This window comes from Rhamphochromis sp. 'chilingali' (assembly GCF_963969265.1).
Source record: "Rhamphochromis sp. 'chilingali' genome assembly, chromosome: 16".
In the NCBI taxonomy this organism is placed as follows: Eukaryota; Metazoa; Chordata; class Actinopteri; order Cichliformes; family Cichlidae; genus Rhamphochromis; species Rhamphochromis sp. 'chilingali'.
Genome location: NC_137943.1, coordinates 23,408,694 through 23,423,208, shown reverse-complemented (window position 1 = coordinate 23,423,208; position 14,515 = coordinate 23,408,694). Strand labels below are relative to the sequence as shown.

At 41.8% G+C, this 14,515-nt stretch overlaps 2 long non-coding RNA genes across 2 annotated transcripts; one reads left to right on the top strand and one right to left on the bottom strand.

Moving 5' to 3' along the window:
* Nucleotides 1-3,717: 3,717 nt before the first annotated feature.
* On the top strand, nucleotides 3,718-9,029 carry LOC308412817. Its single transcript, XR_013974628.1, has 2 exons — nucleotides 3,718-5,809; nucleotides 8,277-9,029. It is a non-coding gene; the product is annotated as an uncharacterized lncRNA (long non-coding RNA).
* LOC308412818 lies at nucleotides 8,114-14,045 on the bottom strand. Its single transcript, XR_013974629.1, has 2 exons — nucleotides 13,915-14,045; nucleotides 8,114-13,764 (listed from the first exon to the last, which is right to left on the bottom strand). It is a non-coding gene; the product is annotated as an uncharacterized lncRNA (long non-coding RNA).
* Nucleotides 14,046-14,515: the final 470 nt, after the last annotated feature.

Here is a 14,515-nt window from a genome sequence, read left to right as displayed (position 1 = left end):
CTAAATTGTTATAAATGTATTTGTTGACACAGATTTTCCTGTTCTGAAACTTTTTTGTGTTTTTTTTTAATCAAAGATTTACTAATTGTTCAAGCGACTCTTGAAAGACTGGTAAGTGCATTTTCTCAACTGTTACAACCATGTTCCTAGAGATTGCTGGACAGAGCTTTTTTTCAGATTTTTTTTTAACATAAGTTCATTTTCACAAGTATTTCAATCTCTTAAAGCAAATAGAGCTGCACAACATGACATCAAGTAAATAAATGTCTGAACAAAGAGGAAGCGATTGTGTAATGTGTATACTGTAATGTGTATGTAATATGCACTACAGCATCATGGACTGTGGGTCTTAACTTGTGATTTGTGCAGTGAATAACAGTGAGGTTATGACTGACCTGTTGGCTTCTCCTGTGTATTTGCTGATCAGCCGATCAGAAACTGTACCATCAGCTGCATAGCCAACAACCGTAGCTGGAAATTTCACACAGTCATATAGATGCAGGGTGGAGCACAGGATCTAACAATGTCTGACTTGGCTTCCGAACATAGGCTGTATTAACTGAGGATGGCAAAAATGTACTAGTCACTTTGTTTCTGTTTCAACATTAGTCCCCTAGAGGACAGTCTTGTCTGGCAGCTTTTACAATCAGAGTCATGATCTGAATGCACTGTTGTGCCAAACACATATGCTTTTCTTAGAAGAGCTCTATAAATTTAATATAGGCTCATGTCGGAGTTGCTTTCTTTTCTTATGTATTTAGTTCATTCATTTCCATTATTATTCACACGAGTACATGTGTAATATTATCTGTCTATCTAACTATGAAAATATTCCAACAAATTATGAAATGAAGAACTGAAAAACACTTGAAACATATTTACAAGAATGACTTGATACAATCTTTGGTTCATATGGTACTATGTCATGTCATATTTACTCTCATGTTGTTAGGCACTCTGTGTGAAACTTCAGAAAACTGTTCTTCTGTGCTGTGAAACAGAGGTGCACATTACTCAACAACTTTTGTGATCTTGCGCACCCAGGAATCCTGCATCTTCCCTTTCCTTGTTCAGCTTAATTCGGTTTTATTTATTTAACTCCAAGTCACAACAATAGTCACCTAAAGGTGCTTTATATTGAAAAGTAAAGATTCTACAATAATACAGAGAAAACCCCAACAATCACATAAACCTCTATGAGCAAGCGCTGGCAACAGTGGGAAGGAAAAGCAGGAATAAATCCTTTGTCCAACCCGACTCATGCAGGGGAGACATCTGCCCCAACTGGTTGGGGATGAGGGGTTGTCATATATTGTTTACTTGTATTGTCTAACTGGAGATCCTGATTTGGAATGGGAGCTGTGGGTCTCTTTTGAGATATCCAAATGTTGGGTTGCCATCAAGAAGAACCCCTTATTCCACAATGTTGCCCTGAGGAAAAGAACGTGCAAAATCAAAGACACCTTCTAAAACCTGAAAAGCTGGTTTCTACTAGTGATGGGTCGGTCGCGAACGAAATGGCTCTTAGAGCCGGATCTTTGAAGTGAACGATGAGAGCCGGCTCCTTATAGGGCTTCGGAGTTGACGTCACGCCGCAATGCATTGTGGGAGCGCAGCTCCATTTTCGGGGTCTACGATCCAAACAAATACACTGTATTGGAACGGCGACTACGACAAGAAACATGCTTAAAAGCAGCTCGAAAGAAAACGGACGGTATAGAGATCGATTGCGTCCAGAGGCGAAGCAGCGGTATTTGAAAAAAATAGAGTGCATCGCAAATCTGGACCCATACGACATACGGCAGTGGAGTAAAGACCCAGACGACTTACCGCCACTGTCCTACCCCGATATCTTCACCTATCTTGTTTGTGGAGTAAGTGCTTACACTGCGAACCAGTTTCGTAATTACAAGTCACTGGAGGCGCATATCCAATTTACAAATGGCTGGGTGCAAGATTTGGCTATTTTCAAGCCGCCAAAATCTGAGTACGTCATCATTCATACCAAGGTAAGTCAGCTGGAGTGCATCGAGTGACATAGCCATTTTCCACCCCCCACCATAATTAATGTTAAATCTTTATCATTGAACTGTAAAAATATCGTTATCATATTATGTGCCCATAATTGTATAGTAGATGCAAATTAACACATTGATAATCGGGCAAATTATTAACGCCAATCAGTGTCCTCCCTGTCTCATTTCATTTATTGTCTTTACATCAACCTTGTCCTTGCATGTTACAGGTACTGCACTCCCAAAGATTGAATGAACCTGCATTACGACCATGGGTAATTGTAAGCACCACAGGGAAGGTCGAAACTGCACACTGCACCTGTATGGCCGGAGTTGCTGCACTTCTGTTTAAAGTGGAGGCAACAGTGAGGATACGTGGCACAAAGACAGTCACAGATGAACCAGCCTACTGGGTTTTGCCGGGGAACACAACCAAGATACAGCCAGAGGTTGGCCATAACATTGACTTTACATCTTCAGCAGCACAAAAAAAGACTCTTGATGAAAATATAAACGGACCGTCTGTGGTGAAAGGCAGAAGAAGCCGTCCTTCAAAAAGAAAGATTCCCTCTGCTACGTTTGAGGAGTTGTCACCAGTGTTAGACACACTTCAAAAACACAATAAAGCAGTGTGTTTGTCTGGATTGGAGAAATACTACACATCACACACTGTACAGTCATCCACATTACCACTGTCTCTGGCGTGTTTGCACAGCACAGGTGCACAGTCCCTTGGCCTTACCGAGCTACAACTGCACTGCGTAAAGTACATAAACACAGCTAAAGTAACTGAAGAACAGGCAGAAGCTATTGAGGAACGCACAAGACTGCAACACAAGAGCCCAGAATGGTATGTTTGGCGTGCTGGGAGGATCACAGCTTCAATGATGCACGCTGTGTTTGCCACCACTGTAGAAAAACCCGCCATTACTGTGGTTAATCGTGTTTGCTACCCTGTCAACTCTGTCTGTAATGTGCAAACAACTTGGGGACTGGAGCATGAACAGGATGCTCGACATGCCTACACCCAGGTAATGTCAGCATGTCACAAAAACCTACAGGTCCGTATGTGTGGTTTCCTTGTTAACACGGCTTTTCCTGAAGTAGGAGCATCTCCTGATGGACTAACCACGTGTGAATGTTGTGGGAAGGGGTGCCTAGAAATTAAATGTCCATTTAAATACCGATGTGACAGCATTCAGGAAGCGTTGAATGCACATGACAAAGACTTCTGCCTCGAATTGACAGCAAAAGGACTTAACTTGAAGAAGACACATCGCTTTTACTCACAAGTGCAAACACAGGTCTTTGTGGCCAACGCAAAGCACTGTGACCTCGTGGTATGGACACAAAAAGACATGGCAATTTTACGCATCTTACCAGATGTGCACTTCTGGGAATCACATTTAAAGAAAGCTCAGGAGTTCTTTCAGAAGGTGTGCCTTCCTGAACTTGTAGGAAAACATTTCTCTAAGCGAAATGCAGCCCCGTGTGGTCACAACGTTTTTTCTTCTGGTGTCTAGTTTTTTGTCAGAAGTGCATTGAAATATGTATAACTTGATTTCAAACGTGCAGCACTTACCATGTACCAATTGTCAAAGTGTGAAATAAAGAGTGCAAAGCAGTTATTTGTTATCTTGCTTTTATTATAATGTAATTTTAGTGAAACAAAGAGTCCAAAGTGATGATAAACTTTCGCTTATAGTATACAGGTACAGAAATGGTTACATAACGCAATGTCAATGTGTTCATACAGTCACACATACAAAAAACTAAAAAGGTTTTCCTTTTTCAAACAATTATTAATTAACAAGTACAAGTCTCATGTGTGCCTGGTTTCACTACCACACTGGGGCACATGTTAACCAAAACACAACACACCCTCACAATTTTATCAAGGAAGGTAACGTCTTCACCCTCACATGGAAGAAGAGAACGGATTGGCATGGTAGTATGTAGCATTTTGAATTTGTTGCGCAAACTGCCAATTACTCGTTCAACATGGATTCTTAGGTGTGCAATGGCTCGTGTATTTTCTATGTCCTTGGCATCTAGTTGACAGAAGCCCCTTGTAAATGCTGGGATCTTTACCTCCGCACACATCATTCCCACCGCATCTCTGATGTCAAAGCCTCTGTCAGCCAAAACTACATCCCCTGGTAACAGCTTGTTAAGTATGCCACATTGCTCTGTGATGTGTTTATCTGATGCACGGCCCCCCCACCCCTTAGAAATGAATGAAATTGCACCTTGTGGAGTAATCCCGATCAGATATTTCATGGTGTGTGTACCCTTGTAGTGTGAGTACGTTTGAGCACGAGCCTTTAAATTAGATGGTCGTTCTGTACGAATTTCAAAACAGTCTACAATGATGGCTACACGATTTCCAAAAGTGTCCGTAAATTGTGGTGGCATTGTTGCTTGCAAACAGTGCCTCTCTGGCCAGTGTACAAGTATTCCAAAGCGAGCATGCAACACGTCAATTGTATCAGAAAAGACAGAAGAAAGAGTTTTGTAGGAGACATTGAATAGATAACTAAGATGCTGGACAGGAAGATCAAGTCTAAGTCGCATAAGTGTGAGTAAAAGCATTTGGAAATGCGACAGTTTCTTTGATGCTGGTAGGAAAGCTTTTACATTCTCGAGCACGGACATAAAAATAGCAAAACAAGTAAAACCGGTGTAATATTTCACTTTTTCCGTGTCACCCTTTAAAAAGTTTTCATTCAGCTCTGTCTTGTCCAACTTTGATTTAAGCTTTCTGTTCTCCTCCAGCAGCCGGTTTATTTCTGCTCTGCTCTGTACACAGTGCACACAATCATTTGTCAGTTGTTGATCTTCTGTCTGTTTCTCTCTGATATCAATGTTTTCTGCATCAGCACCCGTTACCTCTGCTTCTACTTGTCCAGCACAAATTTGTCCCTCAGCCAAAATAACAAGGTTGTTATGGTGTTGCTCTTCGGTGGTGTCCATCTCTGGCTGCTCTTCTGTGGTAACTTCTGCTGAGGCTTCACCTTCACACTCTGCTGAGGCTTCACCTTGACATTCTGCTGAGGCTTATTAGATTATTCTGTTATTATATGTTACCTTATATATGTAATCAAAGTAGTTGAATTAGAATACTGCTGTAGATCACATTATACCCTTTAATATAGAGTGTGTGAGCTGTATGTAGTGTAGTTCTCATTATACTTTTGAGTTAACAGAACATATTCACATATTAGTTCATTAGATAAATGTGCATCACTCTGTATCCTTGATCTGCTGGGAATGTGTTACACTGTTTTCTTGACATGCTTAATTGTTGAATCATGAAGAGAAGGTTGTAAGCAGGAGACTCTGTGTCTAAAGACAGGGGAGATAGATAGACCACATTCCACACCTCCACCTTACAGAAAGCAGAGAAACAACTGCCGAGGTCATAACTTAGGCGCTGTAACAGAGAAAAAATGTGATGTTTTGGCTTTTACGACTAGCTGGGGGCCACTAGAGACTATAAAAAGCTGAGCAACCCGTCACCATTTTGAGACATGTGCCTGACCCTCTGGTAGCATCTCTCCCGTCCGGACGTTGTAATGCTCTGACTGTTGAATTGTATGGAAATAAATGATTGTTGATTGAGCATTGATACACCGAGTATTGTCCCTCCTTCAGCCCAAAGATTCAAAGAATTGGGAGATTTCAACAACTTGGTGCCGTGTGACCCGGATCTTTGGTGTGCTGAGGAGGTGTAGATTTGGCCTTTGGTGAGATCGTGGGGCAAAGTGAACAGAAGGCCGGCCTAAAACAGAAAGGTAAGCACAGCCTGTTGTATTATAAATACCAAATGTGCATATTGGGCTTTCCAAATTAATCTGTTCACTGAGTCACATGTATTTTCACAGTAAATTTGTCGGTGTCTGGTTTTTGGCGCAAGATACTAACAACATAAGTTGAGGCTGAATTCCAGTGTGTTAAACTGCTTCTACCGAGATACTAATAACATACTACGTTGGACTAGTTGCAGTAAACTGCTTCTACCGAGATACTAATAACATACTACGTTGGACTAGTTGCAGCCACTTTACCTTCCACATTTAATTTTGTCTAATACTGGCTTCTGTAGCAATAATACGTTAGAATTTCTTCTGAAGACGCGGCCATTAGTCCAGTACATTGAAGTCGAGGTTTGTTTATTTTGTTTATGGTGTCAGTGACGTCCTGGCTTTTGCCGGCTATGAAATAGAAGTTGATTTAAGGAAAAGCAGATGCTGGCTTCACGGTGCAGTTGAACGCTGGCAACGCGAGAGCGAAACACGTCCGTAGGTTTGGTTTATGATACGGCATGTTCCGGTGGTGCGGCCGTGAAGTGCAGTAGTGGTTGGTGCTAGTTTTAGTACATTGGATAGAGGTTTGACGGTGGTTTGTGGCGTCAGTCGAGTTTTAAGGGCTGCGGTCATAATACAAAGTAAAATTTTAAGCACATAGAGCAACACCTGGTTTATGATGTCAGGTATAACTTCGGGGATGCAAGCATCACTTTTATGATGCGACTTTGCCCCGTTGTGGCGGTCATAAGCGCAGAGAAAGGGGTATTTTGGTCTATGGTGCAGTGTGCTTTAAGAAGATCTAATAGTTGAGCTCAGAGGTTTCTGTGCAAATTTCTGCTGATGAGAGGCGCTCTCTGTGTGTCACACTGATGGTGTAACGCGCTGTGTGTGTAAGGCGCGCTCTGGCCGTGGGTGAGGCGCGCTCTGAGTGTGCTTTTTGTGTGTGTGAAGTCTGAACACAGTGACAGTGACGGTTGATGTGTTTGATTAGGAGGACATTAGAGCAAATACACATTTTAGGATCAAAGGTTGATGCCTAGTGTACCTGTGGAACATTTTGCCCTAGGAGTGGCGACCCTCCTGTCCGTGGACGCGTGGCCAGGACCGGCGTCGTCCGGGTGCCGAGGTGGTGACTTGGGGAGGTGAGGGCCCCCGCATAGCTACGGAAATAACACTGGAACGGCCGTGTAATCACGGGTTCACATTTATTTCCGGACTAGAACAAGACACATTTTGCGAACAAACGTTGAGTCTAGATTAGTAAAGAAATATAAAAAGGTTGAATTCCTCGTTTCAGTGGTTGAAATTGTTGTGTGCCTGTCCCCTGACGAGTGTGAAATTAAAATAAAGAGGGAATTTGGAGCCACATAGAGATAGACGGGCATAATTGGGTGTATTACTCTGTGGTGTAATAAAAATAAAAAGGAGAGATAGTAAGAGGTGTGCAGTGGAGAATTATGGAGGAGTACAGAGAGGAATGTGTTGGGAGACTGGCGCACAGTTTACGCTGTCAAGGTAGGCGGGTTGCCTGCTTATCTGTTTAACAGTGATTAAAATGAAATTAAATAAATCTCTTAGTGTGTTAATACAGGAAGCTGCGGACCTGGACCAACTGCCCCCACAAGCACAGCGGCCGAAGCAAAATTATAGGTAATGGGAACCACACCCAGCACGAATCAGCAGCTGTGAAAAAGACAGCAGCGAGGAGAGAATTAGAGGAGAAATTAAGAGAAGTTTTAACACATAAAATTGGGGCCAACGGACTTGTGGAGGTTGGGAAGGCGTCCGGAGCATCACAACAAAAAGGTGAAACAAAAACACACACAAGCAGAGAAATCTGAGAGAAAGGCTCCTTTTAAGGTAACGCCTAGTTTGAGAAAAGATAAAATTAACCTGCTTTTATACAAATGCACATACACGCAATGAAGAAACAGCTTACACTCATGAACACGTGAAGATTTTCCAGCAAGGTTAAAGAAAAATTAACATACTTAAATGATGAAGTCTATACATTACTGACAAAGAAACCCTCTGGGTTGCAGGACAACAATTTAACTAAAAAAAAAAAAAAAAAGGAACACTGGTCTAACCAACCAGGCAAGACGCAACAAATTTAGTGGTTAAAAGATTCAAATTGTGACATGTTTTCTGTTGATTGATTAATAAAAGTGATTACTGAATGAAAGAAAATTCCATTTTTGGGCTTTTAAACATGATCTTAAGAATTTTAATATGTACTTGTGTTGTCCTGTCAACTTGGTGGGTTAGGAGTTGATTATATCGGGAGAGAAAAAAAAAAAAAAAAAAAAAAAAAGGGGGAGAGAAGGCTGACACAGGGCCTGGTCCCGGTGTGTCTCCCCTCTGAATAACACAGCCAACACAACATCATTTTCCTGTTCGTTTGTTTTTGTTTTGTTTTGTTTTTGTTTTTTCTATACATATTTAATTACAGGCTGCTTTGCCGGCCCTGAAAGCCGAGGCTGACTGGACTCCTGCTCTCCCCCATACGTGACACTGACCAAATGCTGCAACAGCTGGACCCACAACAACGACCTGAGAATGTCAACAGACCTGCAGGAATGTGATCTCATGCAGCCGAGACGGAGAGCACTAAACCTAAGGCCCGTTTCACTACACGGGGGAAAATTCCCAGACTGCGTCAGCTGACAGAGCTGTGACGAGACGCCCGCCAAGCCCGAATGAAAAGTAAGGCCGAGCGAAAGAATGCTGACCTTGATAACTTTGCATTCACACTGTGCAGGACAGTGATGGACCAACACGGATGATCGGGTGGCGAAAAAGGGCGTGACCGAGACAAGAGGAGTAACTGAGGACAGAAGGCACCTCAGAATGGACAAAAACACAGAAGAAGATGCAGGTTTCACCTGCGGTGAACATCGACACTGGAGAAAGGACTGCCCCAATTGGGGTCAGAACCAGGACGGACTGAATTTTGAGCAGCAGCAGCAATGGTCGCAAACAAACTGAAAAGGAGGGGGGCAGGACCCCAGGGCATGCTTCAGGCCGTGGTTTACCCAGAACACCAGAACAGGAAAGTGATGAACACAAACACCCACACAAACACACACATCTACATGCACTGACTCAGAATGAAGAGAAACAAACACACACACACACACACACACACACACACACACACACACACACACACACACACACACACACACACGTCTCCAAACACACAGATTCAGAATGAAGTGAAATACACACACATTGGAATACGTGCACTCGTTGAGTGAGTGAGAAATGACACACACACACATACACACACACACACATTGGAATGCTGATTCACTGAGAAGTGATCCACATACACACACACACACACACACACACGCTGATGCAATGAAGAATGCTTTGCTTATGCTGATATGCAAAATGCTGCACACAAACATCCCAATGCATAATTTTTATGAGGAGCCATTGATTACTTAGAATGTGTTATATGTCACCCAGAGGGCATTTATGTAGATTTTAGGAATAAGCTCTAAAACGGTTTGGTTATGAAAACAATGTCTGTGCGTGATGTCTGTTTATGGCTCAAGGCCTTGACTGAATTCTTTGCTGTGCTTCACACAGCCCTGATGAGGAACAGTGGCACAGAGTGAAAATGATGAATTAATAGTGTAAGTTTAGGTTGGAGTACGGCATTTTCTGTGATTGAGTTTTAATTCAAGGAGGAACAAAAGGTGTTACGGCACCTGAGGTTCTCATTCCCACACAATATTGTCCCGGCAGGAAGCAAAATGTTCCTGTGAATTTCTGGTTGATTGTTTGGTTTTGTTTAGCGCTAGTTTGATGTTATCAGTGAGCTTTGGCTTGTGTTCTTTCTCGTAAGCGAGAGAGGGATAGTTTTATGCTTGGACATGTCTGCAACGGGCCCTAGTTTGTGTTATTTTAGTAGTATTTTGTTGGTTATGTCTGTTTTCGTTTTTGTTACAGTGCACTGAGATAAGAAAATCTGAGAGGTGTGATCCACCGGTGGTGATATGTTGATATTTTGTGAGTTTATGATTTAACAATCAGCTCTTTAAACCAGGCCTGAAAGATTGAAATTTAAAGCGCTATGAAATATTCTTACAAAAACAGTTGCAAAGTGTGCTTCTCCATGATTGTAATTGGCTTGGGAGAAATTCACTTATAGGGAACACTGAGAAGTTCTGAGTCTAAAAGGATTGCACCGAGTCAATCCGGCCCAAAAAACAACAAGGAATTGTTTTCCTTTAAAATGATGACGTCATCTTGCTGGTGATGGATGCTCGAATAGGTTGCGCGTGAGACTCCATTATCAGCAACATCTGGTATGAATGTGTATGGAGGTATGCATGTGAATGGACTGTGATGGACTGACGACTAAAAGCTTTGACTGACTTGATACTGAGACAATGACTGCACCCACTTTAGGATTCGTAAATGCCAATAAACAATGCACCCAGCCGACAAGAGAAGGGTGGATGCTTCGCTTTGTTTTGTTTTGTTTTTTCAGGAGCAGGAGGATAAGAGAGACTGGAGGAGGAGACTCTAGCTTCACATAAGTATGAACTGCAGACTTAACACTGTGGTTGCTGATTTTGAGTTACTGATGTTTGCATTAAGAAAACTGTGCTATATTAGCTGTGTTTTGATTAAGGTATCATGTTATATTATTGGGAATGCCAAATGCTACAGTGGAGATAACTATTGATATCACTCATGACTGGAATATGTTACTATTAACCACAGCAGGCCACTGTAAAAAAGTCAATTAAATTTTATAGAGGAAAATCGCCAAAATTTAACAATACCTATGAATGACTGGCCACATTCAGAATAGAGATATGCAATAATAAACATTGGTCCACGTGATTTAGGTTCTCACTTGAAATAGTAAGTTATTAAATGTAGAATATAATCGACAGGGACATTTGATAGGATGTGGTACTGAAAAAGAACAAGAGCAAAGTAAATAAAGAAAATATTGTGTTTAGTTTGGATAAATTCAAATTAAAATGTACCATTACACTCAGAGGATCAATATGAAATAAAACATATGCAAAATTTGTAGGAAGTACATGACTGATAACTGTTCTGTCCTGAGCGTTTGTTTCCAGAGCACCCACTTGACCACACCAACAGTTTCTCGCCACCGAGGAGGGGTACTTGCAAAAAGAATAAAATAAAAATCTGAGTTTAACAAAACATTTTAAATGTAAATATCAAGCTTACCTTTCTTTTTCCATGAAATGTGCTTGTGGGCACGCCAGCCATTTTGAAAAGGTGGGCAAAACAATTGGCAAGGCCACACCCCCACACATGTGATATAATTTTAAAGGTACTGTTGCCCTCTCTAAGAAACATCAGGACTTAGAGGAGTGGCAAGTAGAGTATGCGAGCTACAAGCAAAAACTAAAATGTGTACTACAGTGTGCAAAAATGAAATACTGGGTCATCAGGGGGTCATGAGGGACATTTATAAAACTAAAAGTCCCACTAACCTTAAAGTGCACTTGAAAAGCTCACACAAGAAGGTTAACCTAGCTTACCTAGAAGACCTCATCAGGGGGAGCACACTCCCCCTCCTTGAAGAGCTCACCCACTCAACCCGCATCCCCAGAAAACAGCTAACCCCAGATAAGGCAGCATGATGTATCCCGAGACAACAGGACTGGGACATCTAAATAAAGGTGTGAAACAATCGCCTTCAAAAGGTTATCAATTCACTTCAACCAAAATTAGGACCACACGGTGCGGCAAGAGTTAATAGTTATTAGTCTCAACACCCAAGGATAACCAGAAGAGCATGACTGATATGATGGAACTGGGATTTTGTTACACTTAATTTTTGCAAAACACAAATAAAACTAAATTGAAACTAAGGATTTTCAGAAAATAAAAACTAAACTAAACTAGCAAACAATTGGTAAAAACTGATTAAAACTGATGAAAATTGCAAAACTATTACAACCCTGGTCCAGACTAAGATGGTGTTGGACATCTTCAGGGCAGAAAAGGGTTGGTGTGACCAAGGTGTGGTTTGGCTTGTTGTATGTACATTTCAAAATGTTACAGCTCTGGATGGACCAGTTACCAGGGCATGGAAGGATGACAGACTTTATTACATGAGGAGAAGGGACATTTTCGGGATCGAAGATCCTCAGGGATGACAAGGCTGGAGCAACGGTACTCGAGAGAAGAATTTCTGATACTTTCTGAGATATGATGTCACCAACCTTCTCTTTTAATTGTCTAGCTCCAATGAATTGACACATGGGAGTGTGTCAAAAAGGGGGAAGTTGAGTCCGAACATCAAACAATGGTTTTATGAACATCTTATGACGTTATTTCTGTGTTTAATAATTTAGCTATGGTAAAACTTAAGCTTATAATGTGTTAGACTTAGAAAGGGTTCACTAATTTTTGATTTCTTTTACACACACATAGATTATGATTAGAATAGGTCCTGAACATAATATTTTAAACCAAATTTGAATCATTAGAACAACAATGGATAACAATATTAGATTATCAAGGCTAGGGAGAGAGGTGTTTTGGTTTTCTGTCTCTTGCAGAGAAAGGAAGAGACACCAGACGGGGACACGGAGATGTGAGGACCCTTCACAGCAGAGACAGATGTAGGGACAGCCGAGACAGCAACTGGGGTCAAGTGTCATGACGTTTGGGCTCCTGGAGAAGATGGATCCCACAAACACAGCAATAACCATGAAGGGGTTGGCGAAAACCAGGAACACCAGACCAACGAGGTTCGAGAGGCTCTTGGCAAAAAGGGGGACACGCCGGTGAACCCAAAACACACAGATCCTTGTTTGAAATCGGGGCAGAATAATCCCCAGAACTGTGCAATGACTAAAGGGTGGTCTAACCCCGGAGGTCGAAGAAAGAAGCTGAGAATCACCCAACTGGAAGACACTGGTAGCTGCAGCAATAAAAATAAAGGTTAAAAGCTCCTTAGACAGAGGTTCTAGTCTAAGTACATTTGAAAGGTATAAGGTGGCATTAAAATGGGAGTGGAAAACTGGAGCACCAAAATAAAGCTGTGGGAGAATTGGGGAGTGATGGGAGAGTCATCTGTAACTGCTGTTATGGTTGTAAATCTAACTTTGCTTGCATCTGAACTGCGTGAACACAGAGGTCATCCCACATATGGTCCACCCGTTAAAGGGGGACAGAGGGCCTCAGGATCAAGAAAACCTGGACCTTGCGACCCTGGAGTGTATGTTGTAAGTGATCTCTTTCAGAGATCAAAAGGGGGAATTATTAGATTATTCTGTTATTATATGTTACCTTATATATGTAATCAAAGTAGTTGAATTAGAATACTGCTGTAGATCACATTATACCCTTTAATATAGAGTGTGTGAGCTGTATGTAGTGTAGTTCTCATTATACTTTTGAGTTAACAGAACATATTCACATATTAGTTCATTAGATAAATGTGCATCACTCTGTATCCTTGATCTGCTGGGAATGTGTTACACTGTTTTCTTGACATGCTTAATTGTTGAATCATGAAGAGAAGGTTGTAAGCAGGAGACTCTGTGTCTAAAGACAGGGGAGATAGATAGACCACATTCCACACCTCCACCTTACAGAAAGCAGAGAAACAACTGCCGAGGTCATAACTTAGGCGCTGTAACAGAGAAAAAATGTGATGTTTTGGCTTTTACGACTAGCTGGGGGCCACTAGAGACTATAAAAAGCTGAGCAACCCGTCACCATTTTGAGACATGTGCCTGACCCTCTGGTAGCATCTCTCCCGTCCGGACGTTGTAATGCTCTGACTGTTGAATTGTATGGAAATAAATGATTGTTGATTGAGCATTGATACACCGAGTATTGTCCCTCCTTCAGCCCAAAGATTCAAAGAATTGGGAGATTTCAACAGGCTTCACCTTCACACTCTGCTGCTCCATTGTCAAAGCCTGTCCAATAAAAAGAGTGCAAATACACAAGGGAACTTTTAAATGGTTTATACATTAAGGCCGTATGAATACTCAAAAATGTTTGTGTTAATTGACTAAGATCAACTTTTAAAATAAGAGACTGTGGCTGGGGGTGCGGTTGTCGTTTACCTCCAAATAGTACTTTATTTTGTTGACGTTGTGTTCGCCTCCTGTGACGGTCTGAATGTGATGTTCGGATTTCGGAGTGCCCTATGTGTAGCGTTGGTACCCAGTCTGGATTTGTTTGATCCATTTCATAGGCAGGCTTCCCTACAGTTGTGCGAAACAATTAGCGAATCGTTACATAGCACATATGTCTGCAAAGTCACTCCATTCGATGTTTGATCGCAATTTCTATAACTTCCGAGACCATCAACGGTAATATTATTCAGCTATAAAGTGTGATAAGAACATATTTAGAACTTACCGGAATGAAAATGTCGTGAGCACACCAGCTGATATCTGGAGACGTAACAGAACTTGATATCAGCTCGTCTCACGGCTGCTATCCAGGCTAGACGCCTTCGTTTGGTAACATCCGATACATGAGCTCCTTCACGTTGCTTCCAGGTTGGGAAAGCATAAAAAGACAATCCAACCTTATTCCCGTGCCGGTCGTAAGATCGAACATTGCAGCCGAGCACACAGCAAGTACGAACCATGGCTATGCTATCGCTCCTAGCTTAGACCCCCAAAATGGTGAATCGGGCCAAAATCCTTTCCACGCCCA